We start from the raw sequence: 27407 nt of genomic DNA on the forward strand, positions 1-27407 counted from the left end.
CTGGGGGGGTATATGTGTACCTGGCACATGGGGGGGACGACTATATTTGGCACTGGGGCATGTAAGTACACTGGGGACATATGTGGCACTGGGAGCACAGCCCTAGCAACAAGGACTACCTCCTAGCAACGAGCATGACACCCAGTGCATGAAACACCTGGCAACGAGCATGACACCCAGTGCATGAAACACCTGGCAACGAGCATGACACCCAGTGCATGAAACCCCTGGCAACGAGCATGACACCCTGAGCATGAAAACCCCTGGCACCGTGCATGGAACCAAGAGCATGAAATCCCTGGCAACGAGCATGACACCCAGTGCATGAAACCCCTGACAACGAGCAGGTAATTGAAAAGTAATTAGAAGCCTTACTGTAGGACTTAATGTGTAATGGGCATTACGGTGTGTGGCATAATGTATCACGGACATTGCGGTGTGTGTCATAATGTGTCACAGGCATTACGGTGTATGGTATACTATATCGCGGGCATTGTGATATGTGGTATAATGTCTCAGGGTCATTGCAGTGTGTGGCATAATGTATCACGGACATTGCGGTGTGTGTCATAATGTGTCAGGCATTACGGTGTGTGGTATACTATATCACGGGCATTGTGGTATGTGGTATAATGTCTCAGGGTCATTGCAGTGTGGCATAATACATAACGGGCATTGCGATGTGTGGCATAGGGTATAACGGGCAGGGCATTGCGGTATGTGTCACAGGCATTACGGTGTATGGTATACTATATCACGGGCATTGTGGTATAATGTCTCAAGGTCATTGCAGTGTGTGGCATAATGTGTCACAGGCATTGTATGTGCTATAATGTATCGGGCATTGCAGTGTGTGGCATAATGTATCACGGACATTGCGGTGTGTGTCATAATGTGTCACAGACATTGTATGTGCTATAATGTATCAGGGGCATTGCAGTGTGTAGCATAATGTATAACGGGCATTGCGATTCCTGTCATAATGTGTCACAGGCATTACGGTGTGTGGCATAATGTGTCACAGGCATTACGGTGTGTGGCATAATGTGTCGGGGGCATTATGGTGTGTGCATATTGTGTCGTGCATTATTGTGTGCGGCATAATGTCTAAGGGCCATTGCAGTATGTGGCATAATGTATACTGGGCATTACTATAAGGAGGAAAAATGACAAATAATGTAAGGGGCATGAATCAGGATTATTTTTCTTTCCTGTGGTGGCCAACGTCTGGGCGTGCAGGTTGCAAAACTGGGGTATAAGGTAGTCTTTTCCTGCAATGCCACGCCCCTTTATGCGAAACCACGCCCACTCCAACAAAACCACGCCCCTTTTTTGACGCGCGCGCCTTCGGCGCGCGCATATTTATCCCTTTCTTGCTCCCAATTATGGAGCATGAAGGGGGGGGGGGGGGGGCGCCAAAGAATTTTTTGGCTTGGGGGAGAAAAATTTCTAGTTACGCCACTGATATATACGTATGCGTGTACATGTGCTAGGCAATTTAGATTGTAAGCTCCAGTGGGACAGGGACTGATTTGAATGGCCAAATATTGCAGAATATGTGTGCGCTATATAAATACCTGTTAATAAATAAATAAATAAAATTGATAATGTGGTAATTTATTATGTTGTTACATTTCTAATGTTTACACATCCCACTTTCCCATAACTTCATAGCTACTGTATGCAGCCTTATAAATGTTCTATTCCAGTCATCATAATTAGAGACGTATGCCGCCCATTTTTGCTGGTTTTGGTTCTAATTCATCGTCAGGTTTTGGTTTTGGATTTGGTTTTGCCAAAACAGCTTTACGTATTTTGATTTTTGTTTTGGATCTGTTTTTTTTTTTTTTTTTTAGAAAAACAGCTAAAATCACATAATTTGGGCATTTTTTTTTGTTCCTACAGCATTATTAACCTCACTAACATTTATTTCCAGTCATTTTCACTCAAGTTTGACCACCTCACACCTCATAATGGGGTTCATTCCGAATTGATCGCTCGCTAGCAACTTTTTGCAGCCGTGCAAACGCATAGTCGAGGGGAGTGTATTTTAGCTTTGCAAGTGTGCGATCGCTTTTACAGCCGAGCACTACAAAAACAATCTGTGCAGTTTCTGAGTAGGTCTGAACTTACTCAGCCCTTGTGATCACTTCAGCCTATTCTTGCCCGGAATTGACGTCAGACACCCGCCCTGCAAACACTTGGACACGCCTGCATTTTTCCAAACACTCCCTGAAAACGGTCAGTTGACACCCACAAACGCCGCCTTCCTGTCAATCTCCTTGCGATTAGCTGTGCGAATGAATTCTTCGTTAAATCCATCGTTCAACAACGATCCGCTTTGTACCTGTACGACGCGCCTGCGCATTGCGGTGCATATGCATGCGCAGTTTTGCAGAGTTTTTATCTGATCGCAGCGCTGCAAAAAGTTGCTAGCGAGCGATCAACTCGGAATGACCCCCAATATTCATCACCAACGCAACACAGCAGCGGCTCAAACACACAGCAGTTATTTCTATTTAAAAATGTTTTGTAAATAAGTAATGTATTAGCAATAACCAATCAGACCAACTCGCAAGTACTTTCAAAGTTTCAATAGAAAACATACAACATGGAAATTTACTAAGAATCGTGTGTGGAATATCATTGCTCAAAAAGTAGTAGTAGTAGTTAACAAACAGCAAAGAAAATCCCAGAAGCTTGTGTGGGCTCGGTTCTCTGAAAACTGAGCCCGCTCAACTCTAGTCACCATGGCCCTCATTCCGAGTTGTTCGCTCGGTATTTTTCATCGCATCGCAGTGAAAATCCGCTTAGTACGCATGCGCAATGTTCGCACTGCGACTGCGCCAAGTAACTTTACTATGAAGAAAGTATTTTTACTCACGGCTTTTTCTTCGCTCCGGCGATCGTAATGTGATTGACAGGAAATGGGTGTTACTGGGCGGATACACGGCGTTTCAGGGGCGTGTGGCTGAAAACGCTACCGTTTCCGGAAAAAACGCAGGAGTGGCCGGGGAAACGGTGGGAGTGCCTGGGCGAACGCTGGGTGTGTTTGTGACGTCAACCAGGAACGACAAGCACTGAAATGATCGCACAGGCAGAGTAAGTCTGGAGCTACTCTGAAACTGCTAACTCGTTTGTAATCGCAATATTGCGCGTACGTCGGTCGCAATTTTAAGAAGCTAAGATTCACTCCCAGTAGGCGGCGGCTTAGCGTGTGTAACTCTGCTACATTCGCCTTGCGAGCGAACAACTCGGAATGAGGGCCCATATACAGACATTAGAGCAGCAGCATGTCACCAAACACATACATTATAGCAGCAGCATGTCAATACATACATTATAGCAGCCACAGCAGCAGCATGTCATTATATATACAGAGAGAGAGTGAGAGAGAGAGAGAGATTGTAGAAGCCAGCAGCTGCATATATATATGCATTAAAGCAGCAACAGCATGTTGCCATATATATAAATATTATAGAAGCCCCAGCATGTCACCACCATACAGAGGCGTCACTTACTTTTACAACACCCGGTGCGGTCGCGGGTGAAAAGGGGGGCGTGGCTTCGTGGGAGGGGCGTGGCCTTGTGGAAGGGGCGTGGCTTTGCGTCCCTACCCCGTTTTCGGCACATTGTGGGTTGGGGGATACGGCCTTCACCCGGAGACTGCTGAATCTGCAGTGCTGGCTTCTGCACTGTGACAGGAGCCGGGTTGCAGCATCCAGCTCCTGTCACTGAGCAGGAGCCGGCACTTTGGTGTCACCCCTCAAAGGGTAACACCCGGGTGCGGGCCGCACCCCCGCACCCACGTTGTGACGCCACTGTCACCCCCCGCACCCACGTTGTGATGCCACTGCCACCATATACATATTGTACATTAAACCAACCAGAGCCACAGCAAGTCACCATATATATATATATACATTATAGAACCCAGCAGATATATATATACGTATATATACAGTTGGCTCATAAGTTTACATACCCTAGCAGAATTTGTGATTTTCTGGCCATTTGTCAGAGAATATGAATGATAACTCACAAACTTTTCTTTCACTCATGGTTAGTGGTTGAGTGAAGCCATTTATTGTCAAACAACTGTGTTTACTATTTATAAATCATAATGACAACAGAAACTACCCAAATGACCCTGATCAATAGTTTACACACCCTGGAGATTTTGGCCTGATAACATGCACACAAGTTGACACAAACGGGTTTGAATGGCTACTAAAGGAAACCATCCTCACCTGTGATCTGTTTGCTTGTAATCAGTGTGTGTGTATAAAAGGTCAGTGAGTTTCTGGACTCCTAAAAGACCCTTGCATCTTTCATCCAGTGCTGCACTGACGTGTCTGGATTCTTAGTCATGGGGAAAGCAAAAGAATTGTCAAAGGATCTGCGGGAAAAGGTAATTGAACTGTATAAAACAGGAAAGGGATATAAAAAGATATCCAAGCAATTGAGAATGCCAATCAGCAGTGTTCAAACTCTAATTAAGAAGTGGAAAATGAGGGATTCTGTGGAAACCAAATCACGGTCAGGTAGACCAACAAAAAATTCAGCCACAACTGCCAGGAAAATTGTTCGGGATGCAAAGAAAAATCCACAAATAACTTCAGCTGAAATACAGGACTCTGAAAAAAAGTGGTGTGGTTGTTTCAAGATGCACAATAATGAGGCATTTGAAGAAAAATGGGCTGCATGGTCGAGTCGCCAGAAGAAAGCCATTACTATGCAAATGCCACAAAGCATCCCGCTTACAATACTCCAAACAGCACAGAGACAAGCCTCAAAACTTCAGCAACAAAGTAATTTGGAGTGATGAGACCAAAATTTAACTTTTTGGCCACAACCATAAACGTTACATTTGGAGAGGAGTCAACAAGGCCTATGATGAAAGGTACACCATTCCTACTGTGAAACACGGAGGTGGATCGCTGATGTTTTGGGGATGTGTGAGCTACAAAGGCACTGGAAACTTGGTCAAAATTGATGGCAAGATGAATGCAGCATGTTATCAGAAAATACTGGAGGAAAATTTGCACTCATCAGCCCGGAAGCTGCGCATGGGACGTACTTGGACGTTCCAACATGACAATGATCCAAAACACAAGGCCAAGTCGACCTGTCATTGGCTACAGCAGAATAAAGTGAAGGTTCTGGAGTGGCCATCTCAGTCTCCTGACCTCAAAATCATTGAGCCACTCTGGGGAGATCTCAAACGTGCAGTTCATGCAAGACAGCCCAAGAATTTACAGGAACTGGAGGATTTTTGCCAAGAAGAATGGGCAGTTTTACCATCTGAGAAAATAAAGAGCCTCATCCACAACTACAACAAAAGACTTCAAGCTGTCATTGATGTTAAAGGGGGCAATACACGGTATTAAGAACTGGGGTATGTAAACTTTTGATCAGGGTCATTTGGGTAGTTTCTGTTGTCATTATGATTTAAAAAAATTAAACACAGTTGTTTGACAATAAATGGCTTCACCCAACCACTAACCATGAGTGAAAGAAAAGTTTGTGAGTTATCATTCATATTCTCTGACAAATGGCCAGAAAATCACAAATTCTGCTAGGGTATGTAAACTTATGAGCACAACTGTTAATAGCTTGCATCACCTCACTATCCGATACTTACCTTCCAGAGATGTCTGCACCTAATGGATTAGTACCTGCAGCCGGGGAGGTATATCTCTAAACAGAGAAGCACGGAAGAAGCGGTGAGAGTATTGTGGATTTTTTATTGTCTGGCCAGACTATTTCTGTGGACCCCAATCATTAATATAGACGGTTCACTATTACTTGGAGGCTTTAAACATATCTGCTAAAAACAGAACTTGCTGTTATCAGAGCAGAAAATACAACACTGATCTAAGTAAAGCACTCCAAAAAGGAGAGTTATGGTAGACTTACCATGGTTAATTTTCTTTCTGCAAGGTATACTGGGTTCCACAGGGAATATGTCGGGGTGTAGAGCAGGATCTTGGATCCAGAGGCACCATCAGGCAAAGTTTTGACTGTCCCAGGATGCATTGGGGCCTCCTCTGTAACCCCGCCGCCAGGCACTGAGAGCTCAGTTTCGTTAACCAGTCCAATGCAGAAGCAGATAAAAGAGAAGGCAGATGTTAGTCACATAGAACCACAATCTCACGACAGGACAGGGTACCAGCGGCTAATGCCATACAACCCAAAAAAGCTAGGTGTGTCAGGGTGGGCGCCCTGTGTAACCCAGTGTACCTCGCAGAAAGAGCGTTTAACCGTGGTAAGTCTATCATAACTCTCCTTTTCTGCAGCGGGGGACTATGTGTTTACAGGGAATACATCAGAGATGTTCTAAAGCAGTTCCTCAAGGGAGTGGACGCGCCTTAGCGGGTAAGAGAACCCGGCGTCCAAAGGAAGCATCCTGGGAGGCGGAAGTATCAAAGGCATAGAACCTAATAAACGTGTTCACTGAGGACCATGTAGCCGCCTTGCACAATTGTTCTGGGGACGCGCCACGGCGGTTGCCCAAGAAGATCCAACAGACCGAGTAGAATGAGCTTTAACTGCAGCAGTAGCTGGGAGTCCAGCCTGTGCATAAGCTTGTGCAATCACCTTTCTAATCCATCTGGCCAAGGTTTGCTTATTCACAGGCCAGCCATGTTTGTGAAAACAAAACAAAAAGGGAATCTGACCTCCTGATAGAGGCAGTCCTCCCCACATAGATACGGAGAGCCCTAACCACTTCCAAAGAATGTTCTTTGGGAGACAAATCCGAAGATACAAAGGGCCTAATTCAGACCTGATCGTAGCCGTGAAAAATTTTGTATGGCTACAATCAGCCACCCTGACATGCGGGGGGACGCCCAGCACAGGGCTAGTCCGCCCGCATGTCTGGCCCTCCCCCCACTGCACAGGTACAAAAGCATTGCACGGCGGCAATGCTTTTGTACCTGAAGAGTAGCTCCCTACCAGCGCAGCTCCTGCGCGCTGGCAGGGAGCTACCCGTCGCTCTCTCTGGGTCACAGCGGCTGCATGTGACATGCGTTGCCCGGACCGCGCCCCCAAAACGGCTGCCCCACAACGCCGGCCCACCCCCTCCTGTAAGCGAATTTCTCTGCTTGTCAATCAGGCAGAGGCGATCGCTGGGCAGAGATGCCGATCACATCTCTGGCATGCGCCAGCGCACATCGGCGCATGTGCAGTTCAGACCTGATCGGCAGCAGTGATCACGTCTGAATTAGGCCCTAAGTACAAAGAATTAAGTAACACAGTAATACAAAAGTAAAAAGATAATTTAGAGTCAGGGCTGAATTATATGGGAGGGGCAGGTGCAGTCACCCTGGAACCCCCACACACAATACCCACAATTAGCATGCAGTGCAGAACAGCCTTCACTCCGGCTCCCCTCAGCGGCTCAGCTGTTCCTTACACAGCAGCTGCTGCGGAGCTCACTGCCCTGCAGTCCCATGAGATGATGTGTCTAAGGCTGGCGTACAGTAAATGAATCCAAGAGGCCTGGGATGTCATGTCAGGTGGCGTTGCAGCGCGGAGTTCAGCTAGGAGGACTCAGATGCATTTACAATCAGCACTTGGGTCAGGTGTTGTTTTAGATACATGTCTGGTAGCCCCAGGCTTGGACTGGCCCACAGGAATACAGGGGAAACCACCGATGGGCCCCACTGCCTGGGAGCCCACCTCCTGCTCTAAGGATCAGGTTCCAGTCTGTGCACTTCAATTATACGTTATACATATGTTACCTTATACTGGACTATGGTGTATTTTCTACAGTGCATTGCTGTTATTAATATGGTACATTATCGTGCATTTAGCAGCTGAATTTACTGAATTTAATGAAGGGGCCCAGATGTTGCACTCTCTAATGGTTAGTCAAACCAATGTGGTGGCAGACCACACACCCTCTGCAGTCTGGCCACACCCACTGCATTCCCCCCGGTGGGCCGAACATGCCCCAGTCCAACACTTGGTAGCCCCCAGGTTCATTTTGATTGCAAGCTGCTCCGCAGCTGTAGCGTGTCAGTCGGCTCTCATGCACCTTTGTAGCTGACGTTTACCTCTCTCATCAATGGCATGTAGTGCTCTACAGTTTCCACGTCGGTTATTCACAATAATGCCGTTTGTACAGTCGCGATACACCTTCAACACATCAGCACAGTGGTTCTCAAACTGTGCCTAGGCAGCCTGGGGTGCCTTGAGGGCACTTGCAAGGGTGTCCTGGGTTGGTGGTCCAGGACCAATTCAAATAATTTACGGTCAGTGTAATAGGCAAAACCAGTGCTTATGGCTCCCCATCGTAACATATGTGGAAAAACAGAAGTGAATCCTGTCCCTCATCACATGACTGAACCTAATGATGACATATAAACAGAGATTACTTAAGGTAATTTTTTATTCTAAATTTCTCAATAAGAAACCTTTGGTCTAGGTGTGCCGTGACTCAAAAAAGTTTGGGAACCACTGATGCTAGGAGTATGGTCCCAACATAACTGTCAGGTCCATGTATCATCCCATCTAGGAGCATACCAGGTGAGGCACAGAGGCAGCCATATTGGGAGTTGGAGTTGGAGAAGGAGTTGTAATCGGACAGCTGTAAAAAGAGGAGTCAGAGTAGAACGTTTGGTGTACCGACTCAACAGCTTTGCCTCTATCCCACATAAATACATTACATTATGATACACACTTACCTACACACACTTAGGGGGGGAGATGTACTAAGCCTGAAAAGTGATAAATATCACTGTGATAAAGCACCAGCCAATCGGCTCCTAACTAGAGATGAGCGGGTTCGGTTCCTCGGAATCCGAACCCGCCCGAACTTCAGGTTTTTTTACACGGGTCCGAGCGACTCGGATCTTCCCGCCTTGCTCGGTTAACCCGAGCGCGCCCGAACGTCATCATCCCGCTGTCGGATTCTCGCGAGGCTCAGATTCTATCGCGAGACTCGGATTCTATATAAGGAGCCGCGCGTCGCCGCCATTTTCACACGTGCATTGAGATTGATAGGGAGAGGACGTGGCTGGCGTCCTCTCCGTTTATAGAGAAGAGAGTGAGACTAGAGTAGAGAGAGACACAGTATTTACTTTAGTAATTTTGGAGAGCATTAGGAGGAGTACTACTACTTGCTGAAGTGATAGTGTGACTGTATATCTGACTTGTGGGGGAGACAGTGGGGAGCAGTTAGAGTCTGAGAGCAGGAGTACATATTTTAACGTACAGTGCACACTTTTGCTGCCAGAGTGCCACACTGCCATTGTGACCACACTGACCACCAGTATATATTGTGATTGTCTGCTTAGGAGTACTACTTGCAAGTTGCTGATAGTGTGACCAGTGACCTGACCACCAGTTTAATTAATCACCACCAGTTTAATATATATATATATATATAATTGTATATAATATATATATAATTGTATACCACCTACCCGTGTTTTTTTTTTCTTTTCTTTCTTCTTGATACATACTACTATAGTAGCTTACTGTAGCAGTCTGCGGTGCTGCTGAGCTGACAGTGTCCAGCAGGTCCGTCATCAGTCATTACATAATAAATATATATACCTGTCCGGCTGCAGTACTAGTGATATTATATATATATATATTAATTTCATCTCATTATCATCCAGTCTATATTAGCAGCAGACACAGTACGGTAGTCCACGGCTGTAGCTACCTCTGTGTCGGCAGTCGCTCGTCCATCCATAATTGTATACCACCTACCCGTGGTTTTTTTCTTTTCTTTCTTCTTGATACATACTACTATAGTAGCTTACTGTAGCAGTCTGCGGTGCTGCTGAGCTGACAGTGTCCAGCAGGTCCGTCATCAGTCATTACATAATAAATATATATACCTGTCCGGCTGCAGTACTAGTGATATTATATATATATATATTAATTAATTTCATCTCATTATCATCCAGTCTATATTAGCAGCAGACACAGTACGGTAGTCCACGGCTGTAGCTACCTCTGTGTCGGCAGTCGCTCGTCCATCCATAATTGTATACCACCTACCCGTGGTTTTTTTTTTTTCTTTCTTCTTGATACATACTACTATAGTAGCTTACTGTAGCAGTCTGCGGTGCTGCTGAGCTGACAGTGTCCAGCAGGTCCGTCATCAGTCATTACATAATAAATATATATACCTGTCCGGCTGCAGTACTAGTGATATTATATATATATATATTAATTTCATCTCATTATCATCCAGTCTATATTAGCAGCAGACACAGTACGGTAGTCCACGGCTGTAGCTACCTCTGTATCGGCAGTCGCTCGTCCATCCATAATTGTATACCACCTACCCGTGGTTTTTTTATTTTTTTTCTTCTTGATACATACTACTATAGTAGCTTACTGTAGCAGTCTGCGGTGCTGCTGAGCTGACAGTGTCCAGCAGGTCCGTCATCAGTCATTACATAATAAATATATATACCTGTCCGGCTGCAGTACTAGTGATATTATATATATATATATATATATTAATTTCATCTCATTATCATCCAGTCTATATTAGCAGCAGACACAGTACGGTAGTCCACGGCTGTAGCTACCTCTGTGTCGGCAGTCGCTCGTCCATCCATAATTGTATACCACCTACCCGTGGTTTTTTTTCCTTTCTTTCTTCTTGATACATACTACTATAGTAGCTTACTGTAGCAGTCTGCGGTGCTGCTGAGCTGACAGTGTCCAGCAGGTCCGTCATCAGTCATTACATAATAAATATATATACCTGTCCGGCTGCAGTACTAGTGATATTATATATATATATATTAATTTCATCTCATTATCATCCAGTCTATATTAGCAGCAGACACAGTACGGTAGTCCACGGCTGTAGCTACCTCTGTGTCGGCAGTCGCTCGTCCATCCATAAGTATACTAGTATCCATCCATCTCCATTGTTTACCTGAGGTGCCTTTTAGTTGTGCCTATTAAAATATGCTGTTTGGGGAGTGTTTTTTGGAAGGGCCATCCTGCGTGACACTGCAGTGCCACTCCTAGATGGGCCAGGTGTTTGTGTCGGCCACTAGGGTCGCTTATCTTACTCACACAGCTACCTCATTGCGCCTCTTTTTTTCTTTGCGTCATGTGCTGTTTGGGGAGTGTTTTTTGGAAGGGCCATCCTGCGTGACACTGCAGTGCCACTCCTAGATGGGCCAGGTGTTTGTGTCGGCCACTAGGGTCGCTTATCTTACTCACACAGCTACCTCATTGCGCCTCTTTTTTTCTTTGCGTCATGTGCTGTTTGGGGAGTGTTTTTTGGAAGGGCCATCCTGCGTGACACTGCAGTGCCACTCCTAGATGGGCCAGGTGTTTGTGTCGGCCACTAGGGTCGCTTAGCTTAGTCATCCAGCGACCTCGGTGCAAATTTTAGGACTAAAAATAATATTGTGAGGTGTGAGGTATTCAGAATAGACTGAAAATGAGTGGAAATTATGGTTTTTGAGGTTAATAATACTTTGGGGTCAAAATGACCCCCAAATTCTATGATTTAAGCTGTTTTTTAGTGTTTTTTGAAAAAAACACCCGAATCCAAAACACACCCGAATCCGACAAAAAAAATTCGGTGAGGTTTTGCCAAAACGCGGTCGAACCCAAAACACGGCCGCGGAACCGAACCCAAAACCAAAACACAAAACCCGAAAAATTTCAAGTGCACATCTCTACAGTCCTAACCAGGGCCGTCTTTTCGTATGGGCTCAATGGGCTCTTGCCCAAGGGCCCCAGGAGTATAAGGGCCCTAGGCTGATAGCTGAGGGTCCCCTCTTTCCAGGGGTACCAGATTTTTGAAAATCGGCCCTGGGGAACCGGAGATATCTGACTTGAAAGCAGTGGTTCCCATCCAAGCCTGTTAATTGCTCTTCCCAGCTTGATATCTCGGGTTCTGTCTGATTTAAAGTATTTCTGAGGGTATAAAACCAAAAGCTGTGACTCTCCTCTTTTGGTGGACACTGGCAGCTTGTCTCTACTATGCCCAGAACCAGAGATATCAGCCTTCAAGCAGCCGGTCCCTGCTCCAGCTCCACACGCCTAATATGCAGTTTTAGATTTTCGTTGGTGAATTGCTTTGGCTCCTGAACACTGATCGCCAAGTCCCCAGAACCATCTGAAAGGTGGGACACTCTAGTTTTTTTTCCCATTCAAAGCTAAGAAATATATTTTCAGGAACATGAGATATCTGCAGTAAAGCAAGCTGCCCTCCCACTGGAAAATGATAAATATTAAGCCCACTCCACTATCCACCCCTCCCCTACGTATTAAACACCCCCTGCCACCCTGGAGGTCATGTACCAGGGCTTCTTCATTCAGCCCAATGCCCCCTTCTACAGTTTAGCCCCATCTGTGCAGTAAAGGAGTAATTAGCAGAAATTACTGTTCCGGGTCCTACATGCTGAGCGGAAGATAGGACACCCCCTACCGCCTGCGGGACATCAAAGCTGCACTGATAGCACCCCCCACCCCTACCGCTGAAGGATGGGTAGGGGGCCCAGTGCATTGCTGTGCCCAGGGGCCTACACTGCTGTTAAGACGGCCCTGCTCCTAACTGTCATGTCACAGGCTGTGTTTGAAAAATGACAGTTAGGAGCCGATTGGCTGGTACTTTATCACAGTGATATTTATCACTTTTCAAGCTTAGTACATCTGGCCCAGAGTGAGATGTAAAAGGGTCCGAGATCAGTGGAGGTGCGGGATGCCAGCTGATCTCTGACATTTTTTAAAATGGGCAATCACTTACAAGGCATGGTTTTGCCTGGGGACTCCGGAGAGGTGAGTATTGAAAAAATGGGTGCAGGGTGTGCGGTGTAACGCACACACTATAGATACGCCACTAGTAGATGGCACTCCATTCTGACTACAGAGTGTGCACAACACTTGACGTACTCGCTGTAAGTGTGATCTGCAGTCAGCAAAGGAGTAGGGGAGGAATGTGTCAGTATGATCCACAGTAAAATGGCTGAAAATTAATATATGATAGATATCTTGGTATGAAGGGGTTAAATGACTTAGTTGATCTTGCCTATGGATACGTAATAGCTTAAAGCTCCTTGTTAATAAATATAGAAACCGTGATATCTAGTACAACAAATTAATATAATCAGAAGTAAAAAATAATTATATGAAAAGAAATTACAGCGCTTTATTATACACAATTATCTCAAGAGACACAAGATTCATATATTGTTACAAAGAAATATTATTAGATGTGGGAAAAGTTTTTTTTTTAATGGAATATCCTTTTCCCTTGCAGCAGGGATTTTAGCCAGCAGTTAGCCAAAGAATAAACCCTGCGGCTAATTGAACAACCCCTATGGCTAACGAAAGCCAGTAATGATGTAAAGTAGGGAGGGGAGAAGGAGCAAGTACATCAGCACTCAAGTGGATTAACAGACGGGGTCAGAGGGAGACAGGCTCAAAAGCACAATTTTTAACTCGTTGCTTTATGTGAAAACAGAAAAATGTTAACGTGAAATTTAATTCAGTACTTTCATTTTTTTTGTGACATTTTCAGTAGATTATAACAATGTTGCACATTTAAAGGTGTGTGTATACCTATATAGTAATATTGCACAATTAGGAGCGCTTGATTTTTTCCTTTTTGATTGAGGATATTTGTATTATTGTTTACAGTATATTATAAGTATTACATAAAAGGAAGTTGATTAATAAACATTCTTTAAAAAAAAAACAACTGGCAGCGGTGGGATTCGAACCCACGCCATCGAAATGACTGGAGCCTAAATCCAGCGCCTTAGACCACTCGGCCACGCTACCATTCTCAGCTTAACAAGCTGTATTGTTGATATAACTGGAGGCAACAAAATGGGAGCCGTCATATTTTCTCAGATGTAACTCCTCAGCATGCCAAAATGTACCAGTGGTAATCTAAATTTAAGGTACAATTCTGTTTATACTCTTTTTCACTATTTTTCTTGCTAAAAATCCCTTACGTAAACTAGTGGAGAAATTTCCTGTCTGGCAGCAAATCCACTTATTGTCACCAGATGGCACTGTTGTTCATATAATTCATTGGCCTATGCGCCCTGACCCCTCCCACTTCTCTCTCTCGATAATTTAACCTTTTATTTGCTGCTATTTGGGCTATTACTGAAAGTGTAGACACCTAACAGTCCATTGATGGTTATGTTGCAACAGCGGCACAGTGAAAATTACCAGTAATCTATAGCAACTAGATATTTGCATTCATTGTCTAACGGCTACTATTACCATATTAGTAATATTACAGTGGAATTTTGAGTTTCCCAAACTCCACCATTACAGTCCAGTTTTGCTTGTCACAGGTGACTTAATTAGTACCTCAGTCAACTTTATTTAATCATTTGGACTCAAACATGGATATCCTTAAAATCTGCACTGTAATGGTGAAGTTTGTAAATATTATTGGCAGGCAACTTTTGTCTGGATTTGGGGGGTAATTCAGAGTTGATCGCAGCAGCAAATTTGTTACCAGTTGGGCAAAAACCATGTGCACTGCAGGAGGGGCAGATATAACATTTGCAGAGAGAATAATGGCTGCTTTATTTTTACACTGCAATTCATGCTTGCCTACCTGACCCTCTCCATGAGGGAGAAAATGCTCTGTTCCTGGACTTTCCTGGTAATGTATGATTGCCATCACCTGTGGTGAGCTAGTTAATTGATAAGAAAGGCGTTTCACCACAGGTGATGGCAATCATACATTGCCAGGAGAGACCAGGAACAGAGCATTTTCTCCCTCATGGAGAGGGTCAGGTAGGCAAGTATGCTGCAATTTAGATTTCAGTTTGAACAAACCCCACCCAAATCTAACTCTCTCTGCACATGTTATATCTGCCCCCCTCTGCAGTGCACATGATTTTGCCCAACTGCTAACAAATTTGCCGCTGCGATCAACTCTGAATTAGGCCCTTGGTGTATGGATGGCTCAGGGATCTGTGTCGCTGGTAACTGGGGCAGTGTTGTGCTGGAAGCTGGATGGCTTCTCAATCTCATAGAAATGGAAGAGCTCAATCCTCAGGGAGGCAGAAGGATTATGAGACTAGCATCAGTTGATTGACTAGAGCCAGAGCAGTGGCGCAGAGTCTTACCCCGCCAGTGGTCTTCTCCAGGGACCCCCGCAAGGGGATTTGGGTTTCGCTGTACTTGATGGGCCGGTTGCGGCCCCGTCAAGGTTACCTGTTTCAGTACTGAAGATGTTAAACAGGAGTTGCTGGTAACTGTGGTATTGGACTGGAACCGATGGTACTGGTAATATCGGACTGAAACCAATGGTAATGATCATATCGCACTGGAACCGATGATAAAGAAGATATCGGACTAGAACCGATAGTAGTTGATGTTATTGGACTGGAACTGATGGTAATTGTCTCTAAGCTCAGGAGTACTACAGGTACACGGGTAGTATCTGGACACACTGAGGAGCCCAGTTTTAAAGCTCACACACAGAGCTGTGTGACTTATGGCACTGGCAACCTGAGCCTTGGAAAGCAGGAAGCTTTATACCCCTGGGTCAGCGGCATAACTACCGTGGGTGCAGCGGGTGCAGCTGCTGTGGGGCCCGGGCTGCTCCCAGAGCCCGCTTCTCCCCACTGCACTCTGAAAAAATAATATTGATTTCATCTGGAAAGAAAATTACAATCAAGCTTCCTTAAATTGTCTCCAAAAGAAAAGAAAAATGAATCAACTCAAAGAAACGAAAACTTTACATTAAAGACTCTTTAGAGAAAATACTGTATTAATGTAATATACCCATTAACAACTTAATGCACATAAACCATAGACATCAGATATGGGCAAATGATCCTCTTTAGAAGGTTTGATACATACTGTATGAGTGTAGCACAGTTGTACTAGTAAGTTCTGTGGTCAGCAAATCTGAGCTTTGACAAACAGACAAAATAGCAGGGTCAACAGCAGGGGCTGTTTCAAAGAGGAAAGGGACCGTGTGCAGGCTCTGTGCAGGCCCCTCCTCTCCGGCAGCACAGTAGGGTTTAGGACAGAGGGCCTGATTAAGGTTCAGTCAGGCCTGCGCCCATCATCACAAAGTCCCAGCTGCTAGGGGACGTCTACGTTCACCTCTGAATCAGGCTCCACCATACCTCACAACTTTCTATTTGTAAGAAGAGGGACACACGCGCGGCGAAGCTGTGCGCGCACTCCCGAAAAGGGGCGTGGTCTAAGAAAATGGGGCGTGACTTCGCGGAGGACCCGCGATCGCAAGCCATGCCCCCGTTTTCATCACTGAGGGGGCATGCCCAGCGCTCTATGAGCCGCTGACATGCCCCCTCTCCGTCTGACTCCAGTGAATAGACGCTGTGCGCATGCGCACAGCATCTGTTCACCGCTGCTCTGCTAAGCAGGGCAGCGAGAGACAGAGCCTCCCAACTGCCCCCCCCACCGCGGGACACTGCGGCACGCGGGTGGGACAGCGGGACAGTCCCGCGAAAATCGGGACAGTTGGGAGGTATGGGCTCCACTGAGTGCTCTTGCTCCACCCTCCAACTCCAGTTGATGGGACACTGTGACCTGCAGGTGGGACAGTCGCCTAAAAACCACACTATCCCACCGAAAGCAGGACCGTTGGGAGGTGTGTCCATACTACAGAATGCAGGGGCGTTTCCAGACAGGAGGAGGCTCATGTGCAGGATCCTTCTGGGCCCCCTCCTCTCTAGCCGTCAGCGCTGTACAGCTCTGGGCACTAGGGTTCCTATAAAAATAAAAAATCTTTTATTGAAATATAAGTCACAGATTGAACAAGTAAAGCCCACATTTTCCCAATATTTCTCCACACTTTAACAATCTTTCAATCAGTGGAGACTGACATACAGCACTGGTGTCACACACTACTCTTTTCTACTAACTACACAGAAAGGTCCATCTGGGCCACCACCTCCCGCCAAGAGGACTCTGGCCCTAACTCAGATTTGTACATAAGCCCATTGGTTTACGTACAAATCTGATGATTTGGGGTCTGCGCATGTGCAGAAGGGATCCGGTCTGAAGATCGACAGTGTCTAGGTCAACAATGTTTAGGTCGACCACTATAGGTCGACAGTCACTAGGTCGACATGGATGGAAGGTCGACAGGGTTTCTAGGTTGACATGTGCTAGGTCGACAGGTCTAAAGGTCAACATGAGTTTTTCACATTTTTTTTCTGTTTTTGAATTTTTTCATACTTAACGATCCACGTGGACTACGATTGGAACGGTAAAGTGTGCCGAGCGAAGCGGTAGCGGAGCGAAGGCACCATGCCCGAAGCATGGCGAGCGAAGCGAGCCATGCGAGGGGACGCGGTGCACTAATTTGGGATCCCGGTCACTCTACGAAGAAAACGACACCAAAATAAATAAATCCTCATGTCGACCTTTAGACCTGTCGACCTAGCACATGTCGACCTAGAAACCCTGTCGACCTTCCATCCATGTCGACCTATAGTGGTCGACCTAAACATTGTCGACCTAGACACTGTCGATTTGATGAACCACACCCGTGCAGAATGGGTCTTGCATTATCACTTTCAGCCTCCTGTCAGCCGCAGAATGATTGACATGCTGTCGCGCTTGGGGGCAGCAACCGCCACCGTTCTTCAAAATCCCCTTACTGTAGGCATGACTGGACCAGGATCTGCATCATCAGACCCAGACTTACTGGAGCCGGTGTCCAAAACTGACGGCCAGCCTGAGTAAGCTTCAGCCTATGCAGGCTGACCGCTGTCTAAAAATATTGTGAATTGCAATGCATAGTTGTGAGGTGATCCGACCACAGACGCAGCACTCAGATCTCGCAGATGCATGGAGGAGGCGTCTATCTCCTACAGACGCCTCCTGCCGCATTTGAATATGAATTACACGGAATTGCACAGCTGCTTCCCTGCAAAGATAGATCAAAGAGGCAAACGTGTTCCTGCAGTGTATCTGTAATACTGAACCACCAAGGGCTTCCAACTCACATACGGGATGTAGTAACTTCTTTCCAAGCATACTAGTCACTGGGGGGTGCTACAAGTGTATCATCCTTATTCAGGCGCTGACTGCAATGCTAGTAAAGTGGGTACAGGAATGAAAACACATGCAATACATCATGCCGGAACCCTGATTCTTTTGTTCATACTGACTAGAACTGTGTTATTTGCTCGCAAGAGCAGGGACTTCTTTCCTCATGTGCCTTTCCTTTTCTTACTTACTCTGTCTTATACTCCATACTCCCTTTGATGGCACCTAACCCCGGGTTTGTCTTGTACTGTGAGTGCTGTTTTCTTGTTTGCTCATTTTATTATGTACTGTGTAATGGGCGCTGCGGATCCCTTGTGGCGCCATATAAATAAAGGATAACAAGAATAATAATAATAATAATAATAATAATAATAATGTGTACAGGGGAAGACAGCAATAACTGCCTGTAAATTATCTCTTTCCTTTAGGGAATTCCTTACACTACACATGTGATACAGTACAGCAGGATTAGTTACAGGACACAAGGTCTTTCTCAGCAGTTCCCTGAGAGTGTGTCAACACCTCCCTGTTTACAGTACACGATGTACAGCAAACCTGCTGTTTAAAGACAGTTTTCTTTCATCTTGGAACCCTTGGGAACAAGAGCACAGGAGTCTGTACAAATAGCTTTTTACCATGAAGCATGAAACTGTGCAGCAATATGGAAACACAAGGGCCCTCATTCCGAGTTGTTCGCTCGCTAGCTGCTTTTAGCAGCTTTGCACACGCTAAGCCGCCGCCTACTGGGAGTGAATCTTAGCTTATCAAAATTGCGAACGAAAGATTAGCAAAATTGCGAATAGACACTTCTTAGCAGTTTCTGAGTAGCTCCACACTTACTCGGCATCTGCGATCAGTTCAGTGCTTGTCGTTCCTGGTTTGACGTCATAAACACACCCAGCGTTCGCCCAGACACTCCTCCATTTCTCCAGCCACTCCCGCGTTTTTCCCAGAAACGGTAGCGTTTTTTCGCACACACCCATAAAACGGCCAGTTTCCGCCCAGAAACACCCACTTCCTGTCAATCACATTACGATCACCAGAACGAAGAAAAAACCTCGTAATGCTGTGAGTAAAAAACCTAACTGCATAGCAAATTTACTTGGCGCAGTCGCACTGCGGACATTGCGCATGCGCATTAGCGACTAATCGCTCCGTTGCGAGAAAAAAATAACGAGCGAACAACTCGGAATGACCCCCAATATACATAGGCTTAGTTCTATATAATAAAATGAGGTTTTCCAACGTAATGTTTTTTCATTTAATTTCAATCTTTTCATTGCTGTTAGTGAGAAAATAGCAATTAAAATGGGGATGGGTAAAATAAGGTTTGGTACACTGCTTCCATGTAGTACATTACTGCTCTTCTCCGTGACGTTTGGATACCATGGTTCTCTCACTTTAATCGCAATCTGGCTGGCCTGGGTTAATAATTCTTATTATTTTTATATTTTACTTCTTTTATTTTTTCATTATTCCCTCTTCCCCATTTTCTTTATCATTATTTTTCTTGGACTTTAGTTTAAATTGGTATTATGGTGGTCATTCCGAGTTGATCACTCGCTAGCATTTTTTAGCAGCCGTGCAAACGCTATGCCGCCTCCCACTGGGAGTGTGTTTTAGCTTAGCAGAAGTGCAAACGAATGTATCGCAGAGCGGTTACAAAGTTTTTTTGTGCAGTTTCAGAGTAGCTCTAAACCTACTCAGCGCTTGCGATCACTTCAGACTGTTAAGTTCCTGTTTTGACGTCACAAACCCGCCCAGCGTTCGCCCAGTCACACCTGCGTTTTTCCTGGCACATCTGCATTTTTCCGAACACTCCTTGGGTTGACACCCAGAAACGCCCACTTCATGTCAATCATTCTGCGGCCACCAGTGCGACTGAAATGCTTCGCTAGACCCTGTGCAAAACTACATCGTTCATTGTGCCCGTACGACGAGCGTGCGCATTGCGCCGCATACGCATGCGCAGTGCGCCGCATATGAATGCGCAGAACTGCCATTTTATAGCCTGAATGCTACGCTGTGAACAAATGCAGCTAGCGATCAACTCGGAATGACCACCTATGTGTATGCTTTACTGGTTTAAAAGTACCTACGAATATAAAAACTGGTAGTTTGATGATGTCTCTTTTGACCTGTATTGTTTTACATTCATATTTGATATGACATATTTCTATTATCTGTATCACTTCTATGCTTTTAGTCGCGACGTCTATTAGTGATGATGAGCGGGTTCGGTTCCTCGGAATCCGATCCTGCCCGAACTTCACCCTTTTTACACGGGTCCGAGGCAGACTCGGATCCTCCCACCTTGCTCGGTTAACCCGAGCGCGCCCAAACGTCATCATCCCGCTGTCGGATTCTCGCGAGATTCGGATTCTATATAAGGAGCCGCGCGTCGCTGCCATTTTTCACTCGTGCATTGGAAATGATAGTGAGAGGACGTGGCTGGTGTCCTCTCAGTTTGATTCAGGGGGCTGCAGTGCAAATATCTTTATTCTGGGGACCAGCAGTATTATATAGGAGGAGTATAGTGCAGTGTTTTGCTGACCAGTGACCACCAGTATTATACGTTCTCTGCCTGCAAAACGCTCCATATCTGTGCTCAGTGTGCTGCATATATCTGTGCTCACACTGCTTTATTGTGGGGACCAGCAGTATTATATAGGAGGAGTACAGTGCAGAGTTTTGCTGACCAGTGACCACCAGTATACGTTGTCTGCCTGAAAAACGCTCCATATCTGTGCTCAGTGTGCTGCATATATCTGTGCTCACACTGCTTTATTGTGGGGACTGGGGACCAGCAGTATTATATAGGAGGAGTACAGTGCAGAGTTTTGCTGACCAGTGACCACCAGTATTATACGTTCTCTGCCTGAAAAACGCTCCATATCTGTGCTCAGTGTGCTGCATATATCTGTGCTCACACTGCTTTATTGTGGGGACTGGGGACCAGCAGTATTATATAGGAGGAGTACAGTGCAGAGTTTTGCTGACCAGTGACCACCAGTATTATACGTTCTCTGCCTGCAAAACGCTCCATATCTGTGCTCAGTGTGCTGCATATATCTGTGCTCACACTGCTTTATTGTGGGGACTGGGGACCAGCAGTATTATATAGGAGGAGTACAGTGCAGAGTTTTGCTGACCAGTGACCACCAGTATTATACGTTCTCTGCCTGAAAAACGCTCCATATCTGTGCTGCATTGTAGTATATAGTAGGAGGACAGTGCAGAATTTTGCTGACCACCAGTATATAATATATAGAAGTACGGTACAGAAGGCCACTGCTCTACCTACCTCTGTGTCGTCAAGTATACTATCCATCCATACCTGTGGTGCATTTAAGTTTTGCACAGTTTGCTGACCACCAGTATATAATATATAGCAGTACGGTACAGTAGGCCACTGCTCTATCTACCTCTGTGTTGTCAAGTATACTATCCATCCATACCTGTGGTGCATTTCAGTTTTGCACAGTTTGCTGACCACCAGTATATAATATATAGCAGTACGGTACAGTAGGCCACTGCTCTACCTACCTCTGTGTCATCAAGTATACTATCCATCCATACCTGTGGTGCATTTCAGTTGTGCACAGTTTGCTGACCACCAGTATATAATATATAGGAGTACGGTACAGAAGGCCACTGCTCTACCTACCTCTGTGTCGTCAAGTATACTATCCATCCATACCTGTGGTGCATTTCAGTTTTGCACAGTTTGCTGACCACCAGTATATAATATATAGCAGTACGGTACAGTAGGCCACTGCTCTACCTACCTCTGTGTCGTCAAGTATACTATCCATCCATACCTGTGGTGCATTTCAGTTTTGCACAGTTTGCTGACCACCAGTATATAATATATAGCAGTACGGTACAGTAGGCCACTGCTTTACCTACCTCTGTGTCATCAAGTATACTATCCATCCATACCTGTGGTGCATTTCAGTTGTGCGCAGTATATATAGTAGGAGGCCATTGCTATTGATACTGGCATATAATTCCACACATTAAAAAATGGAGAACAAAAATGGGGAGGGTAAAATAGGGAAAGATCAAGATCCACTTCCACCTCGTGCTGAAGCTGCTGCCACTAGTCATGGCCGAGACGATGAAATGCCATCAACGTCATCTGCCAAGGCCGATGCCCAATGTCATAGTAGAGAGCATGTAAAATCCAAAAAACAAAAGTTCAGTAAAATGACCCAAAAAGCAAAATTAAAAGCATCTGAGGAGAAGCGTAAACTTACCAATATGCCATTTACGACACGGAGTGGCAAGGAACGGCTGAGGCCCTGGCCTATGTTCATGGCTAGTGGTTCAGCTTCACATGAGGATGGAAGCACTCATCCTCTCGCTAGAAAAATGAAAAGACTTAAGCTGGCAAAAGCACAGCAAAGAACTGTTCGTTCTTCTAAATCACAAATCCCCAAGGAGAGTCCAATTGTGTCGGCTGCGATGCCTGACCTTCCCAACACTGGACGGGAAGAGGTTGCGCCTTCCACCATTTGCACGTCCCCTGCAAGTGCTGGAAGGAGCACCCGCAGTCCAGTTCCTGATAGTCAAATTGAAGATGTCACTGTTGAAGTACACCAGGATGAGGATATGGGTGTTGCTGACACTGAGGAGGAAACTGACAAGGAGGATTCTGATGGTGAGGTGGTTTGTTTAAGTCAGGCACCCGGGGAGACACCTGTTGTCCGTGGGACGAATATGGCCATTGACATGCCTGGTCAAATTACAAAAAAAATCACCTCTTCGGTGTGGAATTATTTAAAAAAAAATGCGGACAACAGGTGTCAAGCCGTGTGTTGCCTTTGTCAAGCTGTAATAAGTAGGGGTAAGGACGTTAACCACCTCGGAACATCCTCCCTTATACGTCACCTGCAGCTCATTCATCATAAGTCAGTGACAAGTTCAAAAACTTTGGATGACAGCGGAAGCAGTCCAATGACCACTAAATCCCTTCCTCTTGTAACCAAGGTCCTGCAAACCACACCACCAACTCCCTCAGTGTCAATTTCCTCCTTACACAGGAAAGCCAATAGTCCTGCAGGCCATGTCACTGGCAAGTCTGACGAGTCCTCTCCTGCCTGGGATTCCTCTGATGCATCCTTGAGTGTAACGCCTACTGCTGCTGGCGCTGCTGTTGTTGCTGCTGGGAGTCGATCGTCATCCCAGAGGGGAAGTCGGAAGACCACTTGTACTACTTCCAGTAAGCAATTGACTGTCCAACAGTCCTTTGCGAGGAAGATGAAATATCACAGCAGTCATCCTGCTGCAAAGCGGATAACTCAGGCCTTGGCAGCCTGGGCGGTGAGAAACGTGTTTCCGTTATCCACCGTTAATTCACAGGCAACTACAGACTTGATTGAGGTACTGTGTCCCCGGTACCAAATACCATCTAGGTTCCATTTCTCTAGGCAGGCGATACCGAAAATGTACACAGACCTCAGAAAAAGAGTTACCAGTGTTCTAAAAAATGCAGTTGTACCCAATGTCCACTTAACCACGGACATGTGGACAAGTGGAGCAGGGCAGACTCAGGACTATATGACTGTGACAGCCCACTAGGTAGATGTATTGCCTCCCGCAGCAAGAACAGCAGCGGCGGCACCAGTAGCAGCATCTCGCAAATGCCAACTGGTTCCTAGGCAGGCTACGCTTTGTATCACCGCTTTCCAGTAGAGGCACACAGCTGACAACCTCTTACGGAAACTGAGGAACATCATCGCAGAATGGCTTACCCCAAATGGACTCTCCTGGGGATTTGTGACATCGGACAACGCCAGCAATATTGTGCGTGCATTACATCTGGGCAAATTCCAGCATGTCCCATGTTTTGCACATACATTAAATTTGGTGGTGCAGAATTATTTAAAAAACGACAGGGGCGTGCAAGAGATAATGTCGGTGGCCCGAAGAATTGCGGGCCACTTTCGGCATTCAGCCACCGTGTGCCGAAGACTGGAGCACCAGCAAACAGTCCTGAACCTGCCCTGTCATCATCTGAAGCAAGAGGTGGTAACGAGGTGGAATTCAACCCTCTATATGCTTCAGAGGATGGAGGAGCAGCAAAAGGCCATTCAAGCCTATACATCTGCCTACGATATAGGCAAAGGAGGGGGAATGCACCTGACTTAAGCGCAGTGGAGAATGATTTCAACGTTGTGCAAGGTTCTGCAACCCTTTGAACTTGCCACACGTGAAGTCAGTTCAGACACTGCCAGCCTGAGTCAGGTCATTCCCCTCATCAGGCTTTTGCAGAAGAAGCTGGAGACATTGAAGGAGGAGCTAAAACAGAGCGATTCCGCTAGGCATGTGGGACTTGTGGATGGAGCCCTTAATCGGCTTAACCAGGATTCACGGGGTTGTCAATCTGTTGAAATCAGAGCACTACATTTTGGCCACCGTGCTCAATCCTAGATTTAAAACCTACGTTGTATCTCTCTTTCCGGCAGACACAAGTCTGCAGAGGTTCAAAGACCTGCTGGTGAGAAAATTGTCAAGTCAAGCGGAACGTGACCCGTCAACAGCTGCTCCTTCACATTCTCCCGCAACTGGGGGTGCGAGGAAAAGGCTAAGAATTCCGAGCCCACCCGCTGGCGGTGATGCAGGGCAGTCTGGAGCGAGTGCTGACATCTGGTCCGGACTGAAGGACCTGCCAATGATTACTGACATGTCGTCTACTGTCACTGCATATGATTCTGTCACCATTGAAAGAATGGTGGAGGATTATATAAGTGACCGCATCCAAGTAGACACCGTATGTATACTGGCAGGAAAAAGAGGCAATTTGGAGGCCCTTGCAGAAACTGGCTTTATTTTACCTAAGTTGCCCCCCCTCCAGTGTGTACTCCGAAAGACTGTTTAGTGCAGCCGCTCACCTTGTCAGCAATCGGCGTACGAGGTTACTTCCAGAAAATGTGGAGAAGATGATGTTCATCAAAATGAATTATAATCAATTCCTCCGTGGAGACATTAATAATCTGTGAGGAGGGGGATGTACACAGTGAAAGGGGTGAGGAATCGGACGATCAGGAGGAGGTGGACATCTTGCCTCTGTAGAGCCAGTTTGTGCAAGGAGAGATTGATTGCTTCTTTTTTGGTGGGGGCCCAAACCAACCAGTTATTTCAGTCACAGTAGTGTGGCAGACCCTGTCGCTGAAATTATGGGTTTGTTAAAGTGTGCATGTCCTGTTTATACAACATAAGGGTGGGTGGCAGGGCCCAAGGACAATTCCATCTTGCACCTCTTTTTTCTTTCATTTTTCTTTGCATCATGTGCTGTTTGGGGACTATTTTTTTGAAGTGCCATCCTGCCTGACACTGCAGTGCCACACATAGATGGGCCAGGTGTTTGTGTCGGACACTTGTGTCGCTTAGCTTAGCCATCCAGCGACCACAGTGCACCTCTTTTTTTCTTTGCATCATGTGCTGTTTGGGGACTATTTTTTAAATCGACCATCCTGTCTGACACTGCAGTGCCACTCCTAGATGGGCCAGGTGTTTGTGTCGGCCACTTGGGTCGCTTAGCTTAGTCATCCAACGACGTCGGTGCAAATTTTAGGACTAAAAATAATATTGTGAGGTGTGAGGTGTTCAGAATAGACTGGAAATGAGTGGAAATTATGGTATTGAGGTTACTAATACTATGGGATCAAAATGACCCCCAAATTCTATGATTTAAGCTGTTTTTGTAAAAAACACCCGAATTCGACAAAAATTTTCAGGGAGGTTTTGCCAAAACGCGTCCGAATTCATAAATCGGCCGCGGAACCGAATCCAAAACCAAAACACAAAACCCGAAAAATGTCCGGTGCACATCACTAACGTCTATACCTGTTTTATACAGATATTTGATTCTCTTTGTTGGATATTCTGTTCAGATTGTTCCATTGTTTGTTATTGTATTTTCATTGTTTACTACTATTATAAATAAAGAGATTAGCTTGGTGGCAACCACAGGTTCTATTCCCACTCTATAGGTGTCCTGTGCACCCACAAGTGGGAATAGTCCCTCTTGGTCGGCATGCTGACCATTGGGATACTCAGGGGGTGGGATGCAGGGGGAGGTGTTGTGACCGGCGGTTCACATACCTAGATCCCCTAAGATGTACACATGGGGCACAGGGAAATACACAATGGAACATACCATTAATATGAGAAGACTGGTAGTATGACATACTGGAATTGAGGTATATTTTATATATGTAAAACATTCTGTGAGGCAGAAAAATAGTGGGGGTTATTCGTATGCGGTTGGAGTTGCATTGTGTGTCACAAAGTACCGATTATCAATTAGTATTGAATTATCGGTACTTTGTGCATGAGCAGGACCCATTCTGCACATGCACAAACGGGTCCTGTGATGTAGGGAGCAGGACGGCAGTAGACTGTCAGTGATTGACAGTTTGCTGCCGTTTAGGGGAAGGGAAGCGGCTAGTGAACTCCACGGTTGCACAGAGATCTCATGGCCTCTGCAACTGGCGGCTTGTGCGACACTATGGATGCCGTAAGCCACCTGATGGTGACTGAGTTATCCGATGCTGTGTCCTAGGACACAAGACTGCAGAAGGAGGTGTCTGCTTGTAATAGACGCGTCTTGCTGCATTACCATAGTGATAACCCTAACCACGGGCCAGATGTAATGAAGTCCGAGTTGGCTGGAGGTGCGGGTTCCCGGAGGAACTTGAACATTTTTTTTAAGCGGCAATCATGTACAAGGCATGGTTTTGCCTTCATTACATCCGGCCCCACCTCTGAATTAGCCCCAGTGTTCAGTTATGCTACAGGCATCTAGTTTCGAGGAGAAGATGGAATTATACAGCTATGGATCTATATTTTTAACACTGGATCCAAATGTCCTCCTTCTTAGCCATCAGTTCATTGATATTATAAAAGAGAAACGTTATATTTGTAACACCTTAACAATGGGGCGTATGGGACTACAGCGGTGGCCTAGAGACGCGAATCAGCGTGACCACTCCTCATTGGGGGAGTGACCACACTTCGAGGGGATGAGCCACAAGTAACTGGGAGTGGCTTTGCATCATGGTTCATCAGCATGATGTTGCTGCTCGGCCAGGCTTTCAGGTGACCACACCAGCCCAGTTGGCCATCGGCCCTTTGGCATTTGAACATGCTTAGAAGGAGACTCTGAATGGGTGGGACAGCACTGAAAGTCCTTTGTCACCTCCAGGACTAATACCCATTGAAATTGCAAAAGTTCCACCACAGATAAGCAGGACCTGTAATCATTCACTGTTCACTACTTGCTAAGCAGAATACATATTTTCACGGTGGACGGACCAGTCCCAGGATGTAGATGTACTGAAGTCCATCATGAAGGTGTTTCTCCAACTGGACCACAGATTTTTTTAAATGTTTCAAACTATAGA

General features: G+C 45.8%; 1 long non-coding RNA gene and 1 other non-coding gene across 2 annotated transcripts in view; both read right to left on the minus strand.

Annotated features, from left to right (window-relative positions):
* Positions 1 to 27407, minus strand: part of LOC134943696 (uncharacterized) — a 106018-nt gene that overhangs the window by 63949 nt on the left and 14662 nt on the right. The window lies entirely within an intron of this gene.
* TRNAL-UAG (transfer RNA leucine (anticodon UAG)) lies at positions 13698 to 13779 on the minus strand. The gene has a single exon. It is a non-coding gene; the product is annotated as a tRNA-Leu (tRNA).

The sequence above is a fragment of the Pseudophryne corroboree genome, chromosome 7, assembly GCF_028390025.1.
Source record: "Pseudophryne corroboree isolate aPseCor3 chromosome 7, aPseCor3.hap2, whole genome shotgun sequence".
Taxonomy (NCBI): domain Eukaryota; kingdom Metazoa; phylum Chordata; class Amphibia; order Anura; family Myobatrachidae; genus Pseudophryne; species Pseudophryne corroboree.